The sequence below is a fragment of the Cebidichthys violaceus genome, unplaced genomic scaffold (genome assembly GCF_023349555.1).
Source record: "Cebidichthys violaceus isolate CVI_PGR_0920_01 unplaced genomic scaffold, fCebVio1.0.p SCAF_5, whole genome shotgun sequence".
In the NCBI taxonomy this organism is placed as follows: Eukaryota; Metazoa; Chordata; class Actinopteri; order Perciformes; family Stichaeidae; genus Cebidichthys; species Cebidichthys violaceus.
In genome coordinates, this window is record NW_027176705.1 from 3,006,369 (window position 1) to 3,016,074 (window position 9,706).

Consider the following 9,706-nt stretch of genomic DNA (forward strand, 5'->3'; position numbering starts at 1 on the left):
GAGGTTCGGCTTTGCTAATCCAACAGTCACTTTCTGCAGGAGGATAACGGGTTTCTCATTCAGTTCCTAGACTTTCTGAGCTGTGGCTCAGAGCTAGAGCGGGTCCTCTCCCAATCGGAAGATCAGTACTTCAATCCCCGGCTCCTCTAGTCCGCATGTCAAAGTGTCCTTGGGCAAAGACACTAAACCCAAATTGCTCCCGAAGGGTGTGTGAATGAGCGTGAATTTGAATTAGTTTAGAGTCCTGATGGGCAGGGGGCACCTCTGCCATCAGTGTATGAATGTGTGTGTGAATGGGTGAGTGTTGACATGTAGTGTACAGCGTTTTGAGTCGTCGGAAGACTAGAAAGGCGCTACACAAATGCAAGTCCATTGCTTTCCCAGATATCAAGTTTGTAAGTATAGCACCAGAAATGAAGAATATGGATTTTAACTGTATTTATTGATGCAGATACAAGCCCATTGTTCTGAATCAGAATCAAAATTAAAAGATTGCAAACATGCAGAATACTTACTCCTGGATAAATGATAAATGTACCTAGTACAATACACTGTCATCAACAGGCCGGAATAATGGAATAAACATTTTAACAGACACACATGCACACACAAAAGGTAAGCACATTGGTTGTTTAGCTGTACATTTGTAATCTTTACTCCCACTGAGTAGAGTGGTGAGTATTGTTCCTCTAAAGCATGTTTATAGTTTTTTTCCCAAGTGCACATTTCAAAGTCAATTATTCTGTTTCCTATTTTACCCTGCCTCGTTGTATCCACCACCTGCCAGCTCCATCACCTTGCCTGAGGGTGAATCTTGGTCTGTGACTCTCCTCATAATGATTTTGTTTGAGCTTCCACTGGACCATAATTCAAATTTTTAAATGACAGAAAAGAAAGAAAGTAACATTCACAATTTACATCCTGGGGTTAATACTCACCAAAAAATAGACAGTGATGACTGAGGAAATCTGTATTTGTTTTCTTTCACCAAACTTTAAATTGTTTTTTTCCCATAAAAATGTGTGTTTTCATATATGAGATCTGTTATCTGTTTGTCTTGACTGTTTTTTGTTTCTGTATTATTCAATGGTCTTCTTCAGTTAGTAAATGCAGGGGCGCTGAAATAAATCTCCAATAAACAAACACCCTGTAGAGCCAGGTGAGGAAATGTTTCAAACAAGGACAGAGTGGGAATGCAGAAGGAGGCAGAGAGACAGGAGGAGGAGAAAGGAGGGGTGTCTGTTGAGAAGGTCACTCTGTAATAGATGTCTCCTTGCATTTAGGCCTCGTTCCGCACAAATGCCGCAGACCTGAATATCATAGCTTAACAATTTAACAATCTGACAGGGAGCCATCCTTCCACACAGCCTCGGGTGAGCTTGAGAAAGAGCTGGTCTTCACCTCATAGAGATGATGTCTAAAGCAAATAGGCCTAAAACTAACGGAGATCAATGTTGTCAGAGAGTTCAGTGTTTGAGCAGCCAACAAAATATATTAGTTTGAAGCATTATGCTGCAGAGAGACAAAGGAAGGGGCAGGACATCAGTCATTTTCAATAGATGCTTTAATACATAGCCTACGCAGGTGGTTCAAAGTGGTGAAAAAGGACACGGCAGCATTTTTTCTTTGTGTGTCCTTTGATTATTGTTACTGTAGGAATTAGTAGCACAATGGTGTTGCCTTACAAAACTGATAGCAATTTTTACTATAGTTCTGTATGACGTTTGTCTTGACCAGGAACCTAAATGTATGTACTCCACACAACAATACGAAGATATTCAAATCCTGCTGTCAAAGGTTTTCCAAAATATTATTTTATTTTAAATCTAATTTCAGTCAAAACAGAAGTTGATCAACGCTGGGGAAAATGGACAATATACAAGAGAAAAGATGGGTAGCGTTCTCAGTTGGTCTGTAAAGTACGGATCAAAGGTTGAAAAGAGTGTATGGTGACCCCCCTTTTACTTTTACTTTCATTTTTATTTCTATTTTTTTTGTCATCCTTTTGTTGTGAGTTTTGTTGAGTGAAACAGCAACTGAAAAAGAAAAGAAAAAAAGTAAAAAAAAAAAAAAAAGAAGTTGCAGTGGTGGTTACAAGCTAGCTGTTAGCAGTTACATGCAGGCTACAGAAGTATCAATAAAAAGCACCAGCCCCTTTAATAGTCTTACATTGTTGTTAAAGGTGCAATGTGTGAGATCTGGCCACCTGCTCCAAAGTAGTACGGGTCAGCATTTCACCTCTTCTATTGCGTCCATACAATCTAATTGTAATAATAACCAATTGTGCTTTCTTTTCTTGCCCGGGATGAGTGATGGTTGAAGATCCTGTCAATGTTGGAGAGTTTGAATACGACTTTGGCCCATTTTTCATTATCACTGCACCTCCCATAGCACAAACGTGTCGCACCAGGAAACCTCCGCAACTGCCAAAAATGCCCTCTGTAAAGAATGTGAAGGTAAAAACTCTAGAGCCAATATTGGGATTCCAGGACCACATGCTTCCTTAAGCTGGAAGTGCTTCAGTGAAAAGCTCAGTGGTCAAATGTGGAAGAGAGTGGGAGTACTGGGCAGCTTCCAGTTCCAGCGCTTCCTTGGCAACGGGAAAGCAGAAGAGAAAAGCAATTAAACCGTCATTGCACAAATTAAAAAAAAAGAATACAAACTTAATAAAAAGGATACTGGAGATATTGCGAAACTTTAATATCAATACAGTTAAGGACTTTGCTGATATCAGAATTTGTTGTTTTCCTCAAACATGTTTTTGTTGCAGGTGAATCAACCTAATAGTATTCTAAATACTAGTGGCCATCCAATATATTTACTGCCTCTATACCCAGGCAGTAGGTCAGAATTACAACATTACAAATTGTACATGTTTCAAAGGACATGCCGGTGATGCTACAAACTTCCCTAAATCCGACAAGCCAAGGTGGTATACAGTATACTGTACCTTTTATTGCTATAGATGTTGTCCTCCTGGCATTGCCTAGAGGAGGAGGGAGGAGGGAGGAGGGAGGAGACTGTATCTAAGAAAGGGGGACTCAGGGAGGCTCTGTCTAGTCCACTTAAGTCTCGTTTTCTGTCTGGGTAATTACACCTGAAATTGGTGGAGCCAAGAACACCTCCATTCACACACTCTCCAATTCCACTACAGGCCCCTTCATATGGACACACACACTTGCAGTATACTCATGTACACGCATAGATACACACTGCCAGACACACGTGCACGGACAAACACACACACATAAACTTAAATAGACCTTTTTTCTTTGCTTTTTGCCTCCTCTCCCCTTTTGCTGTCCCTTCCCGCTCTCCTTTTCTATTTCCTCTGAGCGGCTCTGTTTCTATTAGGTGTGACATTCCATTCTGCTTTTTAATCACTTCTTTCTGCTTTGTCCTTCTGGAACCAAACAACTCCATAGATGATGGTCATAAAACCCATACATTACCTGTCTAGAACTGCGTGCAGGCCCAAATACAAGTTCATGGTCTTGGAGTTCACAAGTCACCTGCTGCGTCTTTAACCATATTTCTACCTCTTAGCTTTTAAAGTGTTTTTTTCATCACAGAAAATGCTGATTAATTGATTAGTTAGAAGAAGTAATCTGATTTAGCGAGTTGAATGGTGATAAGCTGTGATTTATTGCTACAGTTGTATCCTTGAATTATTTTGGCAGGATGGCATAGCATATTTACTTATACCTTCAACAGCATGTGCATCAAAATATAATTTATTGGATTTCCATGTGGATAAAATGAAAACAGCATCAAGACATTCTGTACACAACAAGAATCTAGTGATCATCCATGTGAAGGACTAAACATTGATAAGTTGTGGCTTAAAAAAGCAAAATAAAAAGAGAAGACACTCACACACAACATGCATCATACAGTATCTTTGCTGACAGTTGAGAATAGGTCCCATTCATTCATCATTCATGCTGCAGGCCTTGGCCTCTCAACCTGGGTCTCATGCAAGTGTATCTGTAACATGACAAGCCCCTCATGCTTTGAAAGGCGGTAGTCCTCTGACATTGCTGTCATAGATGAAGAAAGACAAATATAGATGGTTTTCCGGCGCAACACATCACTGGTGGTGCGGCAGCAAGCCAAACATATGCATTCAAACTCTCAATCTCAGTGCAGCTCCACCAGCAACACCCACAGGCGGCCGCCACAGACGGCCGTGCGAGCGCTGCCATGTTGTGTTGGCTGAAATCACTCTTATCGCACTCAGGAGAATGTCTTTGGCTGTCCTTGGAGGAGAGCAGTCAGGGATAGAGGGAGTCAGACAGAGGGGTGGTGTAGATGTGGGAGAAGGAATACAGCAGAGGAAGGACGGGGGGGGTTGGGCTTCAGGGACCGTAGGCATTTGTATTCCTCTCTCATCTGTGACGGGGTGGAAAAGGTGGGGAGACACAGGAGCCAAGCATAGCGGGGGCTTTTGCAGGACTGTGGCAGAGGTCCAGGAATCAAAGATGCGATGTTACAAGATCTTACCATCACTCCTCGTCGCCTGGCCTCTGAGGGCAGGAATAGAGATACTGAAATAAACAATGGGATGTCAGAATCAAACTGAAGGTGTATTGAAAAGGAGGGAGCAGTAAACACACACTGGAGAGCTTGATCCTTCTCAGATTGCTTTGCAAAGTGAATATTTTTAGATTGATGGTGAACCGAATATCTGCCAAACATTGGATTGTTATACCTCTGTTGTTTTGGCACAATGCTAATCACATCCCTCTGCTGTCTTATTTGCAACCCTGCCCGTTGAAGCTGTAAACCAAAAGGAATCAATACAAAGCAGCACATTAGTTTACCATCATACACTTATATGACCTACATTCAGCTACAGTAAATAATCCATACTGACCTCAGCTAGATCTACGAGAACTGTGCACTAAAAGTGAACATGCACTTATCATTCACTTCAATTGTCAATAAATTCCCTGCAGATTCAGGTCTATGTTCAGTTCTATGTGTCACCCCACTTAGCTGATGATCTCAACCAGAATGACTCAAAAATCAATACTCTAATAGACACCCACTTTACCTAATCAGGTTCATCAAATTGGCTGTTTGACCCAAACAACTGCTCTATTCAGTTGCCTGCTACAGAAACATACATTTATCTGTGAGTGATGAACAAGACGTTACCCTAAATTGAGATGTGGACGGTGTAAATAATCCCAAAGCTACACTATTGATCTGGTTGCAGAGCTAAGTGGCTCAAAAAGCCTCTGTGACATCATTTTACCATTAGTAAACACAATGGCTTTTCCTAAGTGTGCATTTTTCATCATCCATGATCTCATGCTCTGGCACTGATGCAAATATACACACATATGTATAGACAGAGTCAACTCTTCTGAACATGTGTCACTGTAGGATTTATTACAGCAGCTTAGGAGGAACTGGTAAAGTGATGAAAGATCATTTTATAGTTTATGCCTCAGTTTATGTAGGCCACAGGATTAGATGAAAAATAGGTTTTTTACTTCAAGAAGCGCTCTTATAAAGCGTGTTGGATCCTCTGCTGGGTGTCTACAGGTGGAAATTCTTGGCAATTTGAAGACACTAGAGAAGTTATGCAAGCGCCTGTGCAAGACTGTAGCAACGTGGTGCTTTTCAGATAACCACACTGATGTTTAGCAGGTACTATGTTTACCTTATTCACCATTTTAGTTTGTAATAGGACCATATTAACACTAACAGAGCTCAGGGTGATGGGATTGTCATCGGTTCTGCAGGTAAATCAAAAGATAGATGAGAAGACAGGGGCTCACCAAAGTCATTACGATGCATCCTGAGGGGAACATTAATGCACAAAATGTCATGGTAATTCATCCAGAAGTTAAAGGATATTTTGCTAACAACCAAAAATCTTGTGGTGGCACTTCTAGTTACAAAAGTTATCAATGGGGATTGCTATTGTTTGCAGACCTAGTTGTATTTAAATATACCTGTACATGAGGATGTCATTGCAGGAGCAGATCATGTTGAAGACTACTGTACTGTAGCGCTTTTCTAGGCAGAAGGGAAGCTCCAAACGTAGACAGGCTTCACTGTCAGCAAAAGGTCACTGGTGAAAGATTGGAGTCACGTGTCAAAGTGGCCTTTAACACGCCACTGGCACTTTACCTGCTCACTCTCTGTATGTCATTCTTGATAGCAGTGCCAGCTGAATCCCAGGTTTTAATGTAATCCCACTGTGAATTTAAATGAGTCAGATAATATTCTTCTAATGAAGCTTTTGTGATATTTTTTTTTTGCTCTTACTACTGAATCTCTAGCTGCTGTCAGTCTTCATTCATACATTTTAAGGTCCTGGTCAATCTCCTCCCCTTCTTCACAAATTACTTTGTGAATCAATATATTTTCTGCGCACGTTCTGTTCTTTGAATGAATCATTTGGTGAGTGCTTATCTTAAAATATCTTATACGGTTATATTCTCTTTTAGTCCGAGTAATGTGCTGCACAGCATCTTCCCTGTCTCCATTGTGATCTTCTGATTATCTTAAATTAAATTGAACTGAGGAACTCCAACCATCCACTTTCTACTCTCGACTTTAGGAAGGACCGTGCTCAAGACTAACTACAGTATCACCATGGGGCTGCATCATGATGAAAACATTAATTCAGCAATGTAGCCCAACATCCCAAATGTTTCTGTACCAACTCTATTTCATACTGTTATTTATTTCAATATGGTATCTCCTAGTTTTTCTGATGATAAATAGATTGTGTTGAGGGGTTGAAACAAGTTTTATAACAGAAGCAAACACTCAGTCATTTGAAGCCAAGGAAAGCAATTGGGATGTTTTCAACTGCTTTGTTTTATTGCTGTCCTTGCTGACAAAAAAAAGAACAAATGTACCTGGTATTATAATGCAATCTCTGTCTGGCTATATTACCTAGAGAGGAAATCTGTAAACCTCTTCCTTGCATTGTGATTGGATCGTTTTGGTTTGAATATGGTCTTAAGTGTTAAGGAAGCACTCAAGCAACGTGAAGTGATTGAATGTGTGCAAGCGTGCATGCCTTTGTTTGGTGAATGTGGGTTTTTATACGTCAATCAACTTCAGTTTCTTCTGGTTGTCTGTGTGAGTGGGAATTGTTCACTTGAATTTGTGTGCATGCTGTATGTGCATGCTGATGAAGTCAGTGGATCAGAAAGCCAGCAGCCTGTCTCGAGAAGCCCTGACCTCTGAATGCTTTGTCAGAGGTCTCAACAGACCAGGGCAGAAAGGTGAGTAGAGACCGTCAGGAGTGGCTCATTAGCATGAAGAAATACTGTACACAGACGCACAAAAACACACACTCACTCTCACTTGAGTCTGTATCCACACACATTATTGTAGGGAAAGGAGCCGGAGTATAGCATGAGTGAGTCTGAATCCTCTCCTGGTTTTCAGTGCCTGGAACCATTTTATTTAATGAATGCTCCAAAGAAAATGACTGTGCCTTGTATAACACTTTATGGTTGAACCCTTTGGTCAAGGCAGCTCAGTATAACTCACAATTTATCCTTTTTTTATGATTCGCTTCAATTAAATATATTGTGAGTGGACAGCTCCCCCGGGACTTGGTTTTATCACCGGGCGTTAATTATGCTCACTCAGATGGGACAAGGCTTGCATCCATCTGAGGGAATGATAAAAATGGAGCTCGACATGGTGTGAATCGGCTGCAACGCCTAATGTATTGATCGGTCGTCAGATTTCTCCAGTCCTGAACTATAGATTATTGTCTGGTCACATAGTCTGTCTGCAGCACTAATTGCAGTATCTCTTTTGGGAAAAAAATTATAATTGATTTACAACTAAACTATGAAAGAAAAACAAAAGAAATTAGGCTTTCCCATGAAACATTTCCCTCTACTACTGTAAAATACGTCCATCTTAAGAGGCTATTGTATACTGTATGTTCAGTTTTGGTTTTCTTAATGATGAAAATTTCTTCCACATTTTTAATTCAAGCCATGAAAGAAAGTGCAATGGTCATGACCTGGTAGCATAGTGGATTACCTTGATGCATATGGATATCTTTAGTACAGAAATCTAGTTTTCTCTCTATCTCACTGTCTCTCTCTCTGTTGGTCCAAGAACTTTGTCACGGTGAAGATACAGACTGTTCTCTCAGGGGAGGAGCTGTCACAGGGATTGGTATCCTGAGCCTGGGGGAAACAGAAAAGGTGTGCACCGCTCCATTTAGAACTCAATATCTGTCATGCTAAAGCTGGTCTGCACACTTGCAAAATAAGTTCCCTTTTTTGCACACATACTGTAGCACTGCTGGTAGGGATGCACCAATGTTTCTGTTGCTGTCATTCCTGATACAGTTTTCAGTAAGCATCTTAACAATTAGCCGTTTAATTGTGCAATCACTTGAATAGTTAAGAGAATTTTAAAACATTTAAAAAGCTGAGTAAAACAGTCGGGAGCAGTTGTGCAACAGGGGATTTAAGTTATTCCTGCACAGAAAACAACTTTTCAAATGTCCTTATCTAGACACTGTGAACTGTAATTTTTTGCACTAAAGAGAGAAGCAGTGTAAATCAAGTCTATTCTGTACATCTATCCAAAATGATATTCAAACTGAGCTTTATCTTTTTAGTATTTCTAAGTATTTATTTTATCATAAAATGTAACAAACTTTTGGGAGACCACAAGAGGGCTTGTTGCATCAATATAATTATGACAATTTGAACTGTGTGTTGCTTAACCTTTCCATTCCATCACTCAAGGCCATGTTGCATGGCCAAGCTTTGTTTAAATCTGCAGAAAATAATTTTTAATTCTAGTCCAAGGTTTCCAAAGATAGCACATACGTCACAGTCATGCTGGATTCCACAGAAATGTGTCTGATAGAATTCCATGTCATGGGCCTAAAAATGGAATCTTGGTCTTGAATTCTTCACACAATACGTACTGTATCCTCAATGAAGCGTGTGATAATGTTGTAAAGTGTGGAAAACAAACAATGTGGGGAATGTATGGGCAACAGGCATCTGGGGTCATCAACATCAGAGGTCAAGGGATTAAAAAAACATTTTACTGCAAGGATGGAACGTACAAGAGCATCCTCACTGGTAACTGGTAACATTTTGCTCATGATCACTACACAATTGTATTCTCTTTCTTCATTGCTCAGAGTATTGTGGAACATGTGAGGTCTTCAGACAGCTGCTCTCAGCCTAACAGGCCTAGAATTACAGCTGCTCTGAGGCAATAGTCGGAGAGAAAAGGATGGGTTAGACAACTACCTGGAGCTCTCCCAGCTTTCACACCACATAAAGATACATCTAATAAAGTACTGCTGGTTATTGCCAAGGTGGCTGTTTCCCAGAGAAAACACATCTGGGTCATTCAATGGGAAATATATATTTGTCTAGTGGGTGCTTTGCCATCAGGTTAACAAACTCACTGATTTAATCAGTAGAGAGGCGATCACTGGGGAAGTGAGTCAGCACACTGGATGTCATATACATTTTTCCAAACAGTTAACTGTGACTCAGTCTACATTTTAGAATAAAACCCCTGTGAGAGAAACAAACCCAGAACCCTGCCAGTAAGAGAAGAATGAGAGGTCTGGATTCTCCGCATAACTGCAAGTTGTGCAGGTTTTGGATTTCATTTGTTTTCAGTGGTCTAACCATCTGATCCAGACTGACTGGACTTGCCGTTACATGTTGTACAGACA